This window comes from Xiphophorus hellerii, chromosome 2, assembly GCF_003331165.1.
Source record: "Xiphophorus hellerii strain 12219 chromosome 2, Xiphophorus_hellerii-4.1, whole genome shotgun sequence".
NCBI lineage: Eukaryota > Metazoa > Chordata > Actinopteri > Cyprinodontiformes > Poeciliidae > Xiphophorus > Xiphophorus hellerii.
The window spans coordinates 25,885,815-25,903,444 of record NC_045673.1 but is presented as its reverse complement, the minus strand read 5'-3'; the positions used below and the strand labels follow the sequence as shown (position 1 = coordinate 25,903,444).

Genomic DNA, 17,630 nt, shown 5'->3' with positions numbered 1-17,630 from the left:
ATGTTCAAAGTTTGGGATATAGTATCATAACCTAAGCCTCACAACTGCAACTTTATCTGTGACCCCTCTGTCGAGTTCGTCGCTCTCCATGCTGCTGGTTGTTCATTAATGCTCTCCAATAAAACCTCTGAAGCCTTTAATGAACAGCTGGATGCAGACTGAGATTAAATCACACACAGATGGACTCAGGTAGGAATCTTCCGAAGACAGTTTATGTTCTTTTTTTTTTTTTGTTTCCTCTGAATTACTTTGTTCAAACCTACGACAGAATTTCGACAAAGTCTATAGGTGTCTACAAAACACTTCAACAAAATATTATGATAAACGGAAACAATCGAAAAGCAAAGCGAATTCTTTTCCCTCCAAAATAAATAAAGTACAAACAACTATCATTTGAGAATAAATCAAACCAAAATCTATCTTTTTTTTTTTTTTTTTATTTTAGATCAAGTTCAAGAAAGTATCAGCTTTTACCACACTAGTGTCAGTCCGATACTGCTACTGACTTGGCATCAATATTTTGTATCTACCGTACGGCTGATTCACCAAACTGGGGAACATTTGTTTTTGGGGGGTTTTTTGTCACAAAAATTACACTCATCTCTTACTTTTCCTATTTGTGAATCCATTTTTTTGTTTGTTTTTTTGTTTCACCCGTGCCTCCTGACGGTAAAATGTTTTGCGTTTTTTATAGTAGAGGCTGTGTGTGTGTTTGTTTGGGGTATTTGGTGGGCTTTTATGAACATTACCTAATTTCACAGTGGGCAAAGAATGTGCTTTAATGGCCATGTGGTCATGTGTATGCGCGTACACACGCATGTCTGTGCAACCGAGCTTGCTCCAGTGTCGTCGCCCTCCTTCACCCCACCCTCACCCCGCCCACCCGCCTCTTCCATGTAAAAAAAAAACGATGGAGAGCGTGCCGAGTTCATCCGAGGACAGGGCAATGCTTTTTCTTTCCAGCATGAATCATTTTGGAAAAATGAGCCTCTGCACTGAATTGCCCCGGCAATTTGGCATGTTCCTCCATTCTGCTTTATTGTCTATTTTGGCTGAACTTGCACTCCTCCGGTTCCCTGCCAAGAAAACTTCAGGTCCTATACAGCGAACCGAGCCAGATTCGGAGTCCTTGTCTGTGAGCAAATAAAATAAACCCCTTCGAAATACCGTGATCATTTCCTGTTTAGCTGTTGACTCCAGAGAGAGCTACAGCTAGAAAAGCACAGGCGAGTTCTTCGATTAGTGCTTTCAGTGAACTTAAAAGAAAATCACATTGGTAAAAAAAACAACCCAATGTGAATGCAATTTTAATGTAATACTTTTAGATAACGACCACCAGTGCCATCTTTTTTGTGAAAGCAATTGTCAGAGGCTAGGCTTCTGCTCTTGTGCAGTTTTGAAGAAAGAAACTCTACCATGCAGTGAGAAGAAAGAAAGAAGCGGTGGGACTGGGGTGCTGGGGGAGAGAGAGGGGGGCAGTAATTATGTAGTCAGCCAGCCAGCTCCCCTTATAATTTCACAACCCCCTCCGTCCCCCTCCTCATCGCAGGGAGTGGCCTGCACCGGGGTCCAGGCCGAGCCGGCGGAGGGCTGTGGCAGGGCGGCAGCTGTGGGGTTTGGGTTGGGAGGCGACTCGCTACTTACGTCCTCCAGCTCCGGCCTGAAATATGAAGGCTTGGGAACGGCAGCGGCCCTAATTACAATGACTGATTGCCCCGTCTGTTGGCATTTCTCAAACAGTGATTGTCGTCGTGTGTGTAGGATATTAGTGGGGCGGTGTGGTGGGGGGGCTGCAGGGGAGGGAAGGAAGGAGGAGGGCCATCATTCATTGGTCTTCCCCTTTTGTTCTTTGCTTGAGAACAGCCAGCGATTGAGATCTGATTGGCTGCAGGGAAAAGAGATGTTTCATGATTTGGCGAGGCAGAGCTGGTGGAAAGCCAGAGACAGGTGATGCTGCGCATGGTGTTGCCTTTTGGTGCCCGGTTGAGTGTCTGGCACATCTGAAAGGCTGCGTGTTTCACCACAGTTTAGCTGAGCAGGCGTCGACTTTTCAATCCCATTCAAAGTATACGTGCAAAGCCAGGTAATGAGAATCTTCAACCTGTTGACGTCTGGAGCGTTTTCTCCACCTACACCCCTGGCATGGAAAAGTCAAGAACCTGGCAAATAAAGGAGTCGTCTTGAACCGGGCGTTTGTACGTCAGCACACCACTAAGAGGTGTGATGTGTGTGTTAAGTGGGAGCTGGTTTGAGTTGCTCTGCCTTGCTTTGTCCAGTGCTTTGGCTTTTGTTCCTCCAGTAATGAATTGTGGAAGCCTTGGCTTCAGCTTGAGTGTCTCATAGCAACTGAAAAGAGAGACGGAGAGCTGAAAAGGCCAGGAGGATATCCGTCTTGCCCTTTTCGAAGGCAAGACGGAGCTGACCATTTCTTCTTTTTTCATATTTTTTGGACAGTTTTAGTTAGGAGAGAAAAATCCTACTGGACAGTTTGTATTTTTGCAATATGAATCGAATTAATTTGTGTGTTCTAAACTGGTAGATTATGGGGTATTGGATGCGTATGTTCTAAGATATATATATATATATATATATATATATATATATATATATATATATATATATATATATATATATTCTCATCAGTACATGGTTTAAGTTTTACATTCAGGCTCAATTATATACATACATCCCAGTAGTATTTGAATAAATGTTTTTTAGTACATTATTTGTGATCGTGATCAAGGTCCTGTCCAGAGTTGTCTAGTAACTCTTGTCTAGTAACTGGTTGCATTTACTCAACTAGTTGCATTTAGTAGCTACATTTACTTGAGCAACATTTTGGAAAAACTGCACCCTACTTTTTACTTTTACTGTAGTTGGGCCACGTTATTATGAAGTATTACTACTCTTATTGAGTAAAACTTCTGGATGCTCTACTCACTTTGAGTAACTTCACTGAATGAAGAACATTTTAACCAAAAATACATCAGATGCAGTTGAATTGAGTCTTCTTGCTTGTACGCTAGCTTTGTTGTTCTAATGTTATACTGTCTGCTGAGCCTTTTGTGCCATTTTTAGATCAGGTGAAGACAATATATTGTTACTGGAAGTAATCTACCCTGTTTTATTATCTAACGTACTGTATATACAGTACATAACCATTTATAAGTGCTAGATCCAGAAGTTTTCTATTTGCCTTACTTGTTTTTATTTTGTAATTAAGTTATTTATTTGGACTAATGCTTTCACTTTAGTCATCAAAATATCAGCATTTGTGCATAATTTGATATTTTTAGTCTTTCTGATGAGGTTGTAAAATATTGAATCTGATTTTACAATCAATAACGTTTAAGCCGAATACTATTTTTATACCGTTACATGAATAATTGGATGCCTCTTTTTACCTTTGCTTGAGTAAAAGCATGTTAAAATAGTGCTACTATTGAGTACACTACTCCAAATTTATGCTGGGGTTTTTGTTGGGGCCTTTCCAGTACTTGAAAGTTGGCATGCTTTGTCCATCCCAAAAAAACATTTTGATGTGTGCTTTGGATCGTCATCTCACCTTTGCTCTCACCTTGAGAAAAAAACAAAAAACAAAAGCGGTTCAAGATTTCCAGCTGCTCACATGAACAAACCACATGTATTTTAGACACACATTTTATGAGTAGTCAAAAGGTTTGACCTATGGGGAACCCTTGTGTTACAAAGACTGACTAAAATGATGAAGTTTGTCTTAAAGCACCAAGACGAGCACCAAAACCTCTACCATCTACCTACCATGGTAGTGGCAGCATCCTGCTGAGCGACTGTTTCCTGCGAGGGAAACAAAAATTAGAAATATCAATTTCAGGACCTCCCCTCCCTTTAGTTTCTCTGTAGTTTGTTGGGATGTTTATGCATTTTATCCTGCATGTATAATTTGGATCATGTGTGATTAAATAGTATTGTTTTTTTTCCATGACTATTGTTCATAAAAGTTAGAAATTATGTCTTAAAATCAAGTTTATCGTCTTATATCTGGCTGGCGAGCTGATAAGGTGCCAGTGGTTGCTGGCTGAAACTGTGCCTCATGAGCTCGGCGCTCCAGCTGATTGCAGTGTCGTGTGATGGCGTTTTGCATGCGAGGCTCCATTTTTATGACAGGCTACGCATAAATGAGTAGATGAAAATTTACTCCAGGTTGGTGTTAGATCAGCACAGTCATTGCTGTAGTCTGGTCATGTTTGCCCTGTGACCTAGACACTACCTGTCTGCTGCCATGGTTACAGGGGCAGAGCTGGTTTAGTGGACAGACTCCAGGGATTACTTTCCCTGATCTTTAGCAATCAGGCCTGTACCCAAGTGACTGTAAAATGGACCAGATTTCACCCTAACAGTGAGGGGAGCGTTACAGTTTGCCCTTGTGGCCTTTAAAACCATCCTAAGTGCTATGTGAAGGATTAGACTTGTGCAGCCTAATTATTCTGGTGTCACTGACTGTTCCTTTGTGATCAGGTTCACTTCAAGTGATTAGCTCTTGTAAATGAAAGAGCATCCAACACTCAAATGTTTTCTGGTTCTGATGGGCTTGGATTACCTTTACCTGTCAGAGCCATCATTACAAAACCTCATTAAAATGAATAAAAATTACTACCATCCCTACTTTACTCAGCAAGAAAAATGAAAGTACAGGGTGTTTTTTGAAGCACACTCTTCATCTAGAAAAGTTGAATGCAGTGACAATAAAGTATAAATTTGTTGCTAAATGATTTGGCAAGTGATTACATCATCAATTTTAAGCATATTTTCTATTGCCAATCTGTAAAAATGTGAATGTTGATTGGATTCAAGCGCATCAGGGGACGTGTATTTATTTAACTATATCTAGGTATGTATACCTATTTTAAAGTTTATATTCCTTATGTAAAATGGAACTGACTCAGTCGTTTAAACATTTTAAATTGCCAAGATCATTGGGATGAAACAAGCAGTAAATAAGTTTGCAAGAAACTATTGAGAAGAAAATATGTAACTAAGTAATGTGAGAAAATCTCACACATCTCATCGCATCCTCATTGAGTTTTGAGTTATCCTCATTTTAATAGATATAAATAGACAAGTCACGTGAGAAAATCTTATTTTTTTTATTTGGCTGCTTGATTAAGGTGTACACTAAAATTTGTCCAATAATTTGATCTTTGACTTTATTTTAAAAACAAACAATGTACAACTTGAACCAGATTATCAGGTCACAAACATTGTGCCCGTCACTACAGACATAAAATAATCTAGTTCAGGTTTGGCCACCCAAATTGTTTTAGATTTTTAATTAGAAATAGTCAAATGTTGCATTAAAATTACCCTTTAGTTTAGAACTCCAAAGCATTTGCTTTCTTTAGCCATGTTAGCAACTAAAAATTAGCTAGTCTATATGCTAAGCATCTATTATCTGTCGTGGTTTCTTATTTTTACTAAGTACTCAAACTAAAAAAAAGAGCAAAGGCTTACTCGGTACTTTTTGTAAGTGTTCTCAGCCAGCCAGACAACGTCTTTCCTAGCTCCGTTTGGGCAACAAGAGAAGAAGAGGTACACTTAAAAAGCAGACGTCACTTTTGCTTCGTCGTCTCTGTGTCGGTCATTTCACGAACCCCAACAGTTCTTGGCAGGACTTCATTTGCAGTCCATACAAGACTATTCTTGAGCTGAGCACATTGTTGTTGACATTTTATTACCACCTTAATTCATGTTGGCTTTGCATCCACTGCCGAGAGCTTAGGTTAAATACTCTACATGGCTCTGGAGGTCTAGATAAATACCACGCGGCTCACATTTTTTAGTGTCTTATCCGACTCTTGAAGTCTCCCAGAAACCTTCCAAAAACTTGCAGTCTTGTAGGTGTCCACCAGATGCTGCAGGCAGCCTGCACTGTCCATGTCGCATGTCAGCCAGTGCAGCTGAAGTATCCACTTTGAAGCAAAAAGGGTCTGAGCTGTTTCCATGGCATTAGGATTAAGTATAATTTAGTTGTTCATCACAGAAAATGGGTCCCATTTCAAGCTATTAAGTGGCTTTGATCATACATTTGTTGAATGTGTCTCTAATTCCAGTGATTTAGCTTCAGATTCCGGAAAGCTGAATAAAGCAGATAAAATCAAATTCATGAGGCGTCATGGAAAGGAAAGGTTTTTGGTTTTTTTTGTTTGTTTGTTTTTTCCTATCACAGCTTAAATTTCAGTAAAGCATCAAAAGCTGTCCAAGACTCTTTAATAAAAACCCTAGCTAGAACAGACACAGAAAATTGAGATCTGCCAATAAAACATCTAAGATAAAAGTATGATTGCACACAATCATTTATCATCTAAAAACTTGCGTGAGCGAGAGGGCAGTAGGGCTTTGAGTCAGGCTCGGGAGGGCAACTTTTCAGTTAACTTTGGGAACAAAGCTACCCCCTACAATATGGCGTGCTGGGAAATTTGGAAGCTGATGAGAGTGCCTTCCAAGCATCCATAGAGTGCCTCTGAAGATCTTTTCAAAAAGCTGAAAAATGAAGTTTGAAAGTGGACGTGAGAGGGCTCTCACAGCTGTGGGTTCCGGCCCTTTTTTAAAGAGATATCGCCAAAACCGTCCTCGCTCATGCATAAACTTGAGAAGCGATGACTCTATGCACTGCACAGGATGAACGAAGGGTAATGTTGATTTTGAGTATCCTCAAGTGCATTTCAAATGATTGTTGTGGATATAAAACCCCTTTCTTTAGATCCAAATGTGTACCTGCACTAGAGAGACTAGAGATGCAAAGTATCCACATATCAGAATAATCTTCCTTTCCTGCTGAATTAAAACCTATATCTATGAAGTAACCAGCAAACATACACGAGTTACAGTCTGGAGCATGAAAAAAAAAAAAAGAAATCAGTCAGCTGAAATTTTAATCATCAGGTCAGACCTCAAAGTTTGATATCAGCCTCTTTGGTGGATCTCTAGATGAGACTAAAGACAACCCTATTTTAGTAGTTTAAAGGGAGGACCTTATGAATTTTACAGCACAATCAAGTAACTTCAGTTGTTATAAAATGCTGTATGTAAAAAAATTAACTTAAAAAAATTAATTCATAGTCAAGTTTGGCACTTTGAAATTGACCTATGTCTCTTTACGAACCTCCTACCCTTCCTGACACTCACTTTAGCAAATCAAAACAACAATGCTTCTCAGTGCCACCCATTGATGCCGTTTATAATCGTTCTTAGAAGCTCAGCAGATGCTCAGTTCCAGCAGGTGTTTGTTAATTACTGCTGCCGCTAGTCTGAAGGAGCTCTGAGAGTGAGTGCTGAAGTGACAAGGCTGAGCTTTGGGTAAGTAGGCGGTGCAAATCAGCTGAATGGTGTTAGAGTTGCAGTTTCCAAGCTTCCGCCTCACAGAGCATCCCTTCCTTGCAACTCCCAGATTCAGCTCCTTCAAACTACTCAGCTGCAATTAGCAAACACCTGCTGAGCTTGAAATGCGAATTTCCTTCCTTGCCATTTTGTAAAAATGGCACCATATGCATTGAAAACACACAGTACTGCCCCTTCAAAGGATTTTCCAACCATGGATGAAAGAGTCAAAGTAACATTGTGTGTTTGATGAGAGAATAACACTATTAGATGATGTGAAGCTCAAAAAGTAAATTTTCCATAATCACCTTCCTAAAAACAGCTTTATGCACTAATTAATCTGGTTTTGAAAATGCATGACATCAATTTTCATTAGCTATACACTGCATATGTATTAAACATTAGTCCGTGACTGCATCGTTTTACGTTTGTGTTTTCCAGTTATTGCGAGTTGCGGTGGTCAGCTTTGCTATTGTGTTGGCAGCCGATGCTCTGCTCAGTGGTAGGCAGCCGGAGGGGTCCCTGAGCCTTCGCTCCGCAGCTTCCCCCCTCGCGGCTCTCACACATTGTACCATTCAAGGCCCAGACCGTACATTCACCCCGCTCAGGGCACTGCACCATTGTCAGAATAAGCTCACTTGAAAAGCCTTCAGGAGGTTTTTTTTTTTTTTTTTTTTTTTTTTTTTTTGTTCGAGCAAGTCAGAGCTATTTGCATTTGTTCCAGTCTCAAAGATTTTACAGGTCAGTTGAGACAGGCGGTTATCGAACATGATAGAGTTTTACCACTGACTGTCATCTCCATTATTCATTTGTCTGCCTTGCGCTTTCTACATCCCAGCGCCTCATCATTATTTTACGGTATGTCTTCTGAGTCGCTGAGCTACAGCGTATGTCGTGTTGATATTATTTCTACCAACAAGTGATTCAAAGTAAATCCTGCAAAGATAAATTTATGCATTTATTTTAGTTAATCAATACACTCAATCATTCATTATCTGAATGAGCATAAAACTTAAAGAAACAAACATGAAATATAGCAAACTTCTGCTTGTCAAACAATAATTTTAAACCATGTGATTGAGAGCGACTGAAAATAATGTTTCCCAACGTTTTTGTTTTACATACAGAGGAACATGTGAGGGAAAAAATAGCTTGGAATGGAAACATGTTGATGCTTAGAAGATCCACATGTACAGAAACTTACAAAATCATTCACACCACTTGAATATCCTTGTAGATTGTCAAGAATTTTTCTTTCCCCCAAGTTTGCAAGTGACATGGGTCCCTGACTGCAAACAGAACTTTTTTCAGCTATGTATTCAGGGTTTACTGCTGATAGTTGTATTGGTGATAGATTCTCCCTCCTGAGCTCTTGATCTCTGCAGCGCTTCCAGAGTAACCATGGGCCTCTTGGCTGCTTCTCTGATTAATGCTCACCTTTCCCAGTGTTGTTTTAGATCTCCAAAGCTTAGGATATTATTGTTTTCACCCTAATGCTGAAACTTTATCCCTGAACTTTTCCATTTATCTTATATTTGTGCCCTACAATGTGACATAAAATCTCAATAAGACACAAGAATGTTTGCAATGTGATCGAACTTGAAAAACGTGAAGTGGTGAGGCTACTTTTGATTTCCCACATGGACTCAAGCTTATGGACAATTCTTTCACAACTGAATGCCACTTACGGCACACGGGTCTCCATGGTGACCCACAAGAACGTCAGCTGTTGACACCATTTTTCTTCTTGCAAGAAGTTTATGTACACAATCAGTCGGGATACCGATTAACTGAACGAAGCACGATCTGCCAACCACAGCATGTTTCTTGCATTTTTTAAAGTTATTTTCAGATTTTTTTTTTGAAGTGGGGTTTGGTTTAGTTTGAGATTGTTTTGTTAATAAATAATAATAATTTAAAAAGTAATCTTCATTCCAACAAATTACAACCTTTCACTCTGGCCTCATTTTTACAATACACATTTTTTAACCTACAAGTCAGTGAAAATTGCACTGAAGGCTGTGTTAGTCTGTGTTTACCTAACAATAATGGAAAGTGTGACTTGACAGAGGAACTGTCTGATGTAACAGTAAAGCGGCGTATAAAGAAAGTTTCACAGCCATTTAAATGGATACTATTTAGGAATTTTATTTTTACACAGCATTTATTTGCATCCGATACTTTCTATGGTGTGTCATGTGCAACATTTCTCTTCTGTGCAACATGATTACATTACTGGCAACAAACTGTCATCCAGCACTGACTTCAGTTTAAATAACAATAGCAGTTAATGGGGAAAAATAGAAATATGTAATTCAAACATATTGATAGACGATTTGCACAGAATTGCCAGGAAGCACAATCGTGAAAAAATGTAGACACTCTATGACAGCCTGAAGATATTTGGACACAACAGTAAAATTAACAATAAAAACTGAAGAAACGAACCTTCATCATTTTCTGAACTAATGCTTGTCAACAGATTAGTCTAAAACTAACTGCATAGAAACCAGAACAGAGACATGTTAGTAGGCCTGTCACGATAACAAATTTTGCTGAGCGATTAATTGTCTCAAAAATTATTGCGATAAACGATAATATTGTTTGAAGACCTTTTTACACTGATTTAATGAAAATGACGTAATAATGCAGGCGATTTCCTGCCAAAGATAGATACACTTTATTTTCAAAAGAACACTAAACACTGGAACTGATAAACAAAAAGAACAAAACAATCAAAAACAAAAATAAAATGGATTCTCAGTCTCCATTAACAAAAAACGCACTTGAATAAAAACTAAACAACATAAAGCCAAAGTGGAAATAAATACTGCATTCAACCTAAAGAGTGCAGATTATGAAGTCTGTATATTATGTTGCCCTTCAGTAATAATTAGATTTAAATAGAGAAGATGAGCACATCGACTACCTGATGCAATAGTTCACACTACATGATTTTTTTGCCCCGGTTTTCTCCTTACGACAATCTTAGAACGTTGGTCGTTCTAAGATTGTTGCTTGCGATTTCATAACTGATCATCCTGTAGTGTGTGGTGTATTATGGCAGTGGTCCCCAACCTTTTTAGTACCGCGGACCGGTCGAGACTTCGCATATTTGCTGCTGACTGGAGGGGGATCAGGGGGATGGGGGGGAGGGGTTGCCGAGACGACCGACACGATGCTGTTTCTAACTCATTCCTCATTCTGCTGCTTGTGGGCTCAATAACCGACAGAATCCGGTTAAAGGATTTTCAAACTAAAAGATCCTCCAGACTCAACACATAAAACGGAAGTATTTAATTATTTCTTGTGCGGCCCGGTGCCAATTGGTCCACGGACCGTTACCGGTCCGCGGCCCGGGGGTTGGGGACCACTGTGTTATGGTAGATCGTCGTTGCAGCTCCGATCCAAATCAGGGGTTTTCCCCGACTGGGATCTTAACGCAGCCTGTTGAATGTGACAGGTAGCCAATCAGAAAGCGTGGATTCCTCTCTGTATTTTCTGAGCGGAAATTACGGAGGGGATCCCAAACAGCTGACACGGCGCAACCCTGAGTCCAGACATTGGAGATGATATGTGGAAACAACATGAAATATTCAAATCTTTGCAATCTTTGAAATATTCAACATTTCATGCAAAGAATATAGAAATGACAAGAGGAGGAGTTGGAGTGAAATTGCTACCGCAGTTGATAAACCCGGTAACTTTTCAGCTGTTCTTCGTTAACGTGACGTAAATAGGTTCTAATGATTTTCATTCAGTCAGGACTTTACGCTGACACTAGCCACATGCATTGCAGGTAGATTGCAGTAAAGCACTGATTAATGCCTGGTTTTAAAATTAGTTCACTGAACTTGTAGCCATTATTTTGTGCCCATTGTTGGACACCACACGGCAGGAACGAACCCGATCGAACCGTTATACCTAGGATTTCTGTCGGCTAGTTTGTGGTCTGTCAGGTTTTGAAAATGGGCCGACAATCGGCCGACAGCTCTAAGATCGTGTAGTGTGCGCTGGGCTTTACACTAAGGAAATGAGGAAGGGAGGGTCAGTGGAGAGCACCGGAGTTGAGCCTTTTTTCATTCAGTGTCATTAACAGAAAGAGAAAAAGGCCGGAAGAGACGATAATGCCGATAATTAAAATGACGTCGATAGTTTTAATTTATCGTACGATTAATTGATTTATTGTTTATCGCGACAGGCCTACATGTTAGGAATAAACCAAATACAACATTCAAGAAAATAAACCTGCAATGCATGGAAGTGGAAGGGTGATGGTGTGGGAATGCTTTGCAGCTGCAGGACCGGGCCAGGATTGAGGTCCACACTAGATTCTATTGTGTTTTAGAAGGTGATCATGGATTTTAAGCTAAACTGGACAATGAAACATGACAATGAATTCAAAACAATCCAGAGAATTCACCAGAGTCTTGGCCTAGTCAAAACCCAAAGACTTTATCCATTTCCTGTGGGGTTTGAACCATTCAGCAATTCCCTCAAAAGGACAATATCGATTAAGGGACTACATTTGTGATTTTATTTTATTTTTTTAAATTACAGAAATGCGATTTTGGACCGACCCAACTATTCAGCTGATTAGTTTCATTTGTTTTCTCTGTTTTGCTACACAGGCGACTCTCAGCAGTATCTACTGTAGGTAATACACAGAGCGCTGATATCAACTCCCAAGAAATCATTTTAAAACATCTCTTTAATCCAATTTGTAACAAAATAGCCCAGAATATCCGGGCAATGCCATTACTATTACATTTCCTTCTCTGTATAGGAGGTCACACGGTAAAAAGGTTGTTTCTTTTCCAGGAAAGATAAGTTTAAAAGAAAAAAAAAAAACATTGCAGAAAATTTCTTGTGGCTGGTGTCGGCTCAGAGCTTCAGCTGAGAAACGACCCATTAATGGTCGTCTTTTAAGGGGAAACACTGAAGAGGACAAAATTTGTCTTAAAAATTCATAAATAAAACTTTAGCACAGATTTAAAGACATTTTAAAACTAGTTTAAGACACTGAACATTCCAGAGGAGTCCAAATGAATAACTTCGTGAAAAATGCCTATTGCTGCGAATTTATGTTAAGATGCTGTCATTACAAAAAATAAAGAAGTCCTGTGCATTTTTCAGCATAATCAAACACAAAAATCACTGTTAAGATGTCCTCTTTCAGACATCTTAAATGCATGAAAAGTGTGAAATTGAGAGAGGGAACTTAAGATTTTGTGATGATGTTTTGTGGTATTTGTTATAACAGTAAAAGTGATGATTAAAAAAAGCATTTGCAACTTCTTTGCAGTGTTCTTAGGCGCTGTGTGATGATGATTGTACATTCAAAGCCCTGTAAACACAAATAAGTGTCTTGAACAAACGCCACACATTTTGAAATGGCCTCCTTCAGGACACCAGTTACATAAAGTTAAATATGTCAAATTTGAGGAATCACTGAACTGAACCAGAACACGAAAAATACAGTTTAAGATGGCAGGCCCACATCATTTTTATGCGTTTGAAATGCAAATCACTCAGTCACCTTTGTTTTTACCATAAGTAATGAAAGATCTCTTGTAGCAAAGTGAAGAAAAGGTTAAATCAGAACAGCAGATTCAAGCAGAAACTTGAATGCTGCTGCTTGTGAATCATGTAGGATCAAACTCATCCTCACATTTACCTTCTCTCAGGATGATGTACGATGACGGCCACCTGACATCCAGTTAGTCAAGACGATTCTGCTTTATCTCGCTGGTTGTCGAGTAGCAGAAGCTTAAACGTAAATAGGCAAAGCTAATTTTAATCAGAAAGCTTTAGCAGGGTGTTCATTGAAAGACCCAATCTGATTTAACTAAAGTTCTCAATTGAACATACACTTTAAAAATGGATAGTTGCAGCAGAAATATTTTTATTTATTGCTGTTTAGATTTTAAAATGTTTTTTATTATTATGGAATGCTATAGGTGACACTTGGCCTGCAGTTTTTAAGTGCAGTGTATATTGAGAGAATTGAATAAAATGTGCTTATACCTATAAATTATAAGGTAGCAAACCATGAAGTGCCAAAGAAACAAATGGAATAGATTTAATAGCGTAGTCACATATTTGTGTGACTAAAATGCGTTTGTGCAAACTATAAATTTCTGTAATCCAGAAGGCAGCTTTTTAGATCACAAGTATTCACCTGACACCTTAGAAAAAACGACAAAAGAAAATCCTTCCTTAAATGTTGTAGGGCTGCAATCAACAATTATTTTAATAATTATTTATTCTGATGATTAATTGCTTAATCAAATAAAAACTGTCACATTCTGCAGATTTTTTGTTTCAGATGATGATGGAAATGAACAAATAATTACTTTGTTGTTAGATTTATCATTTTAACCAAAGGATGCATTTGTAGCTAAAAGGATACAAAAACGTCAACATGTGATGATACGTGATCAATACAGTGTAGGGCTAATCTGTTAATTATATTTTTGGGATATAATTGGATAGCAAAAGATGCTAAATAGAAGATTTTCATATTTTTTTCATTTTTACAGAAGGTGAATTAGGTGAAGCTAAAACTATGCCACTTGAGGAGTAATTAATCGATTACTAAATTAGCTAGCGATTATTTCAGTGATTCATCACAATTAATCCAACTAATCGCTTTAGCCCTAAAGTGTTGCTGATTCAGTCTGTATCTTGTCTTATTTTGGCTAAGACATTTTCATGTGAGCATTTTGCCCAAAGACACTTCAGCGCGTGGAACCGTGAAGAAGAAGAACCGGAGAAGCGACTGCGTCAGGATTCGCGGTTCTGTCTCGTGTTTGGTGAAGTTGCTATGAATTTTTCTCATTACCTGGAAAACAAGAGAAGACCCCTTTCTACTTTCCTCTCATTAACGAATTAATTTTCTTTGACCTTTGACGTGATCATTAGGGTGGGACATGTTGCTATGGAAACTAACAAGTTGTGAACATTTTCTAAATCAACTCCATATCTTACCGTGGCAACACTTTTGGTGCAGAAACATACTCCCAGGAAGCCATGATTTAACATAGAGCAGGCCTTCTGTGTGTAATGTGGAACCCACTGTTTACATATCATTCATAGAAAATCTAAATACTGCTTCCCGGAGTGGGATTTTTTATTTCAATATTACTGAGAGGGACACCTTTTCTCAAAATCTTTTCTTGTGCCTTGCTTGTGAACTAAATATTGTCTTGTTAGAAGGACTGAACCACCAGTAATCAATGAGCTCAAGTAAATCTTGTGGTGTGAGGTCACTCGATATTAGAAATCGATATTTCTCATCTACAGGATGCCTGACTTCAGAGGCCGGCTGTAGTTAGCTTGATTTTGGTTAGCTAAATTGGAATTGAGAAACTTACCATTACTTGTACATTACTTGGGTGGCAGCATTTTGGGTAGTGCAGCTTCCCGTAACTTACTTGAATTTGTCAAAACAAAATTGATCACTTATACTCCTTATATGCTCTTTGAAATTGGATTTATTCATTTGCCATTTTATTTTAGTTTGAAAAAGATGAATTCCAGTTTTGTTTGTTTTTTACATAGTTGCTATGAAGTTTATAGCTGAAGTTTAGCCTCCAATTATGTCTATCCTAGATGGAGTCCTGTTTCAAAAAGTCAAACCCATCCTTGGTTACTCTCCAGTCGACAAAGCTTAGCATTTTTTAAAACCTCTTCTTTGGTTCTAAAACTGCAAAGACGGTTAGTTTTCTATATAAATTTTGTTGAACTCATCTTCTTCAGGTGACCCAATATTGCTGGCTCATTGGTTTGTCAGTGTCACCATTATATTCGGAGGATTCTGTTAAGTGATCAACGTGGAAAGGTCACCAGGATGGAACATTTGAAATGTTTGTCACTTGACTAAATAAATTCAAAGAATACAAGGACAACATTTAGAACAACGATTCACCGTAAAAGGACTTAGAAAAGAGTGTGGTACAAACCGGGAAAGTCTGACATTGAACTTGACTTTTGTTTTTCTCTTGCTTGCTAAACGTGTCTCTACTAATGTCAGGTTTTTGTGATGTAAAAATTAGAATATTGAATTCATTATCTAAACACGCCGTTCTATGTGTGTGAGGGGAGATATCTCCAGTCGCCATCGAGCAAGAGTCTGGGGACACTGATCCCAGTCCGTAAACAGATCACCAGTCCATCTAAGGGAAACTCAGAGATGCTGTCAGGTTATTATTAAAGACAAATTAAACAAACACAGAAAAGACAAGAGAGTTAGATTCTTTTTATCTCGCGAGGAGAACGGATAGAGATGTGTTTCCAGTCACAAATCTCCAACCGCTCTGAAAACACATTTGTCCGCTCCTCTCTTTTTAATACTTTCGGAGTCCCTATCACAGAGAACACTGCAACTCTAAGGGTTGGGGGCAAAACACTTCATCACTTAGTTGCAGTGCTAATGACAATCACTAACTAAAACACATGTTATCTTGCACTAGATTATTCGGTTCCAGACACATGGTAGAGCAGAGCAAGTTGTACATCTTCACGGCGACGGTTTTATAGCTATCTAGCAGGTCAAGGATGTTGGGTTTCTGCTGAGCGATAACCCTGTTGAAAACGGTTCTCTGCTCTTCCTCAGAGAGGCCTTCTGAGAACGGAATCAAAGTAATTCAACAACACAGAAACATTCTTTATGCTAAGATGAAACAAAACAAATAAAGGCATATAAGACAAGGACATTATAAAGGCACATGAAACAACAAATATTTGATAATAATATATACAATTTACCTAACAGACACTTAGGGAAACCAGACCTTTTACTGACAGCCTTGGTAAAGCACATTTTTATTCAGTTTCAGCATTTGGTCTTTTTAGGTAGGAGTCTCTTGACATCGCTCATCTTTACTAGGAAATATTTGTCCGCTGTACCTTACATAAGATCTTCAGATCTCCCTCTTGTCCACGGATTTCTTCAGGTGACCCCATGGATTTCCTGTCAAATTCAGTTCTGGACTCTACCTTTTCCATTCTAAAACTTTTTTTATTTCACAAAGTGTCATCCTTTTTATTTTTGGCTTGGATGCTGAAAAATGAAATCCTTTTTTTGTCTTCAGCTTTCCAGCAGACACCTGAAGGTGTTGGTCCAAAGAAAACTGACATTTGAAACTGCTCATAACTTGAAACTACCTAGAAGAAGAAACCCATGTGATGTAAAGTAACCACAGAGAGTGACGCTGCAACCGGTGTATTTCACAGTGGGCTTGGTGTCCTTTTGGTGACTTGCAGTGTTGTTCTTGTGTTACTCATACTTCATGGAACTGGGGCCCAAATGTTCAGGTTTATGCCTTTTGTATGATGAGGTCCTTCTGGTCTTTTGTAACCTCTACAAACTGTGGCTTTTGCTAAAGGGTACATGTCAAGCTGAACTTTATTTCAGCTTATTCAGATTCATTATAATTGATAGCAGGCGCCAAGGAGACTGAATGCTGGTACATCAACAAAGTAAGGATTTACACTTCTGTGCAGCAATATTATTTCTGGATTTTCACTTGATTTGTGTAGTATTGATTTCACTTTATGTTAGGGGTGCGCTGATTTCTTTAATTTTGGGAGATCAGTGATTGGCCGATACTTAGATGTGGAACCGATCTTATCTACCTCAGCAAAGGTCTCAAAAATCAACCACTGTCCTCTTTTCTCTTCTGTGAGAGAGGTTTGACTGACAGACCGGCCCACCAGGTCATGTCTGCACGTTTGCAGTTAACAATAGTCACAAAGTTGTTGCCAACTCAGAGACTTTCTTGCTATATTTAGCAACAGTTCAAACCCCCAAAATTGCCATTGGCCAAAATCTGAAAGAGCAGGTGAGATCGGTAATTGGTGATCAGTCAGAAAATTGCAATAGGTGCACCCGTACTTTATATGTAGAAAATGTTTTGAAATAATTTATCATGGTCATCTTTTTATAGTATGAAAGCTTAACATTTTTAACAGAGGTGTGTTCACTTTTAAGAGCTGCTGTATGTGCCCTTTTGAACTACCTCACATTGTCGGCGATGGACCACGTTTTCCAAACCTGCCAAAATCGAACACCGATTTTGGCAGGCGATTACTCGCCAACAATGTCTGACCCTCAATCCACTTGTTAGAGGTTTGTGCCATTCTGCTATCAGGTTGCACGTTTCTGTATCCTCTCAGCAAGGCTTGAAGCCCCTCCTCCCAGCCGAACCTGGTAGGACCAGGACGGCTCGGTTCTCCTTTTCCGTGCCCCATCCCCCACCAGACACAGTGAT

General features: G+C 39.0%; 1 long non-coding RNA gene across 1 annotated transcript; it reads right to left on the bottom strand.

Annotated features, from left to right (window-relative positions):
* Nucleotides 1-6,413: 6,413 nt before the first annotated feature.
* Nucleotides 6,414-16,999, bottom strand: LOC116737392 (uncharacterized). The gene is made up of 3 exons (XR_004342796.1): nt 15,776-16,999; nt 13,088-13,091; nt 6,414-6,424 (listed from the first exon to the last, which is right to left on the bottom strand). It is a non-coding gene; the product is annotated as an uncharacterized LOC116737392 (long non-coding RNA).
* Between the last annotated feature and the right edge of the window lie 631 nt (nt 17,000-17,630).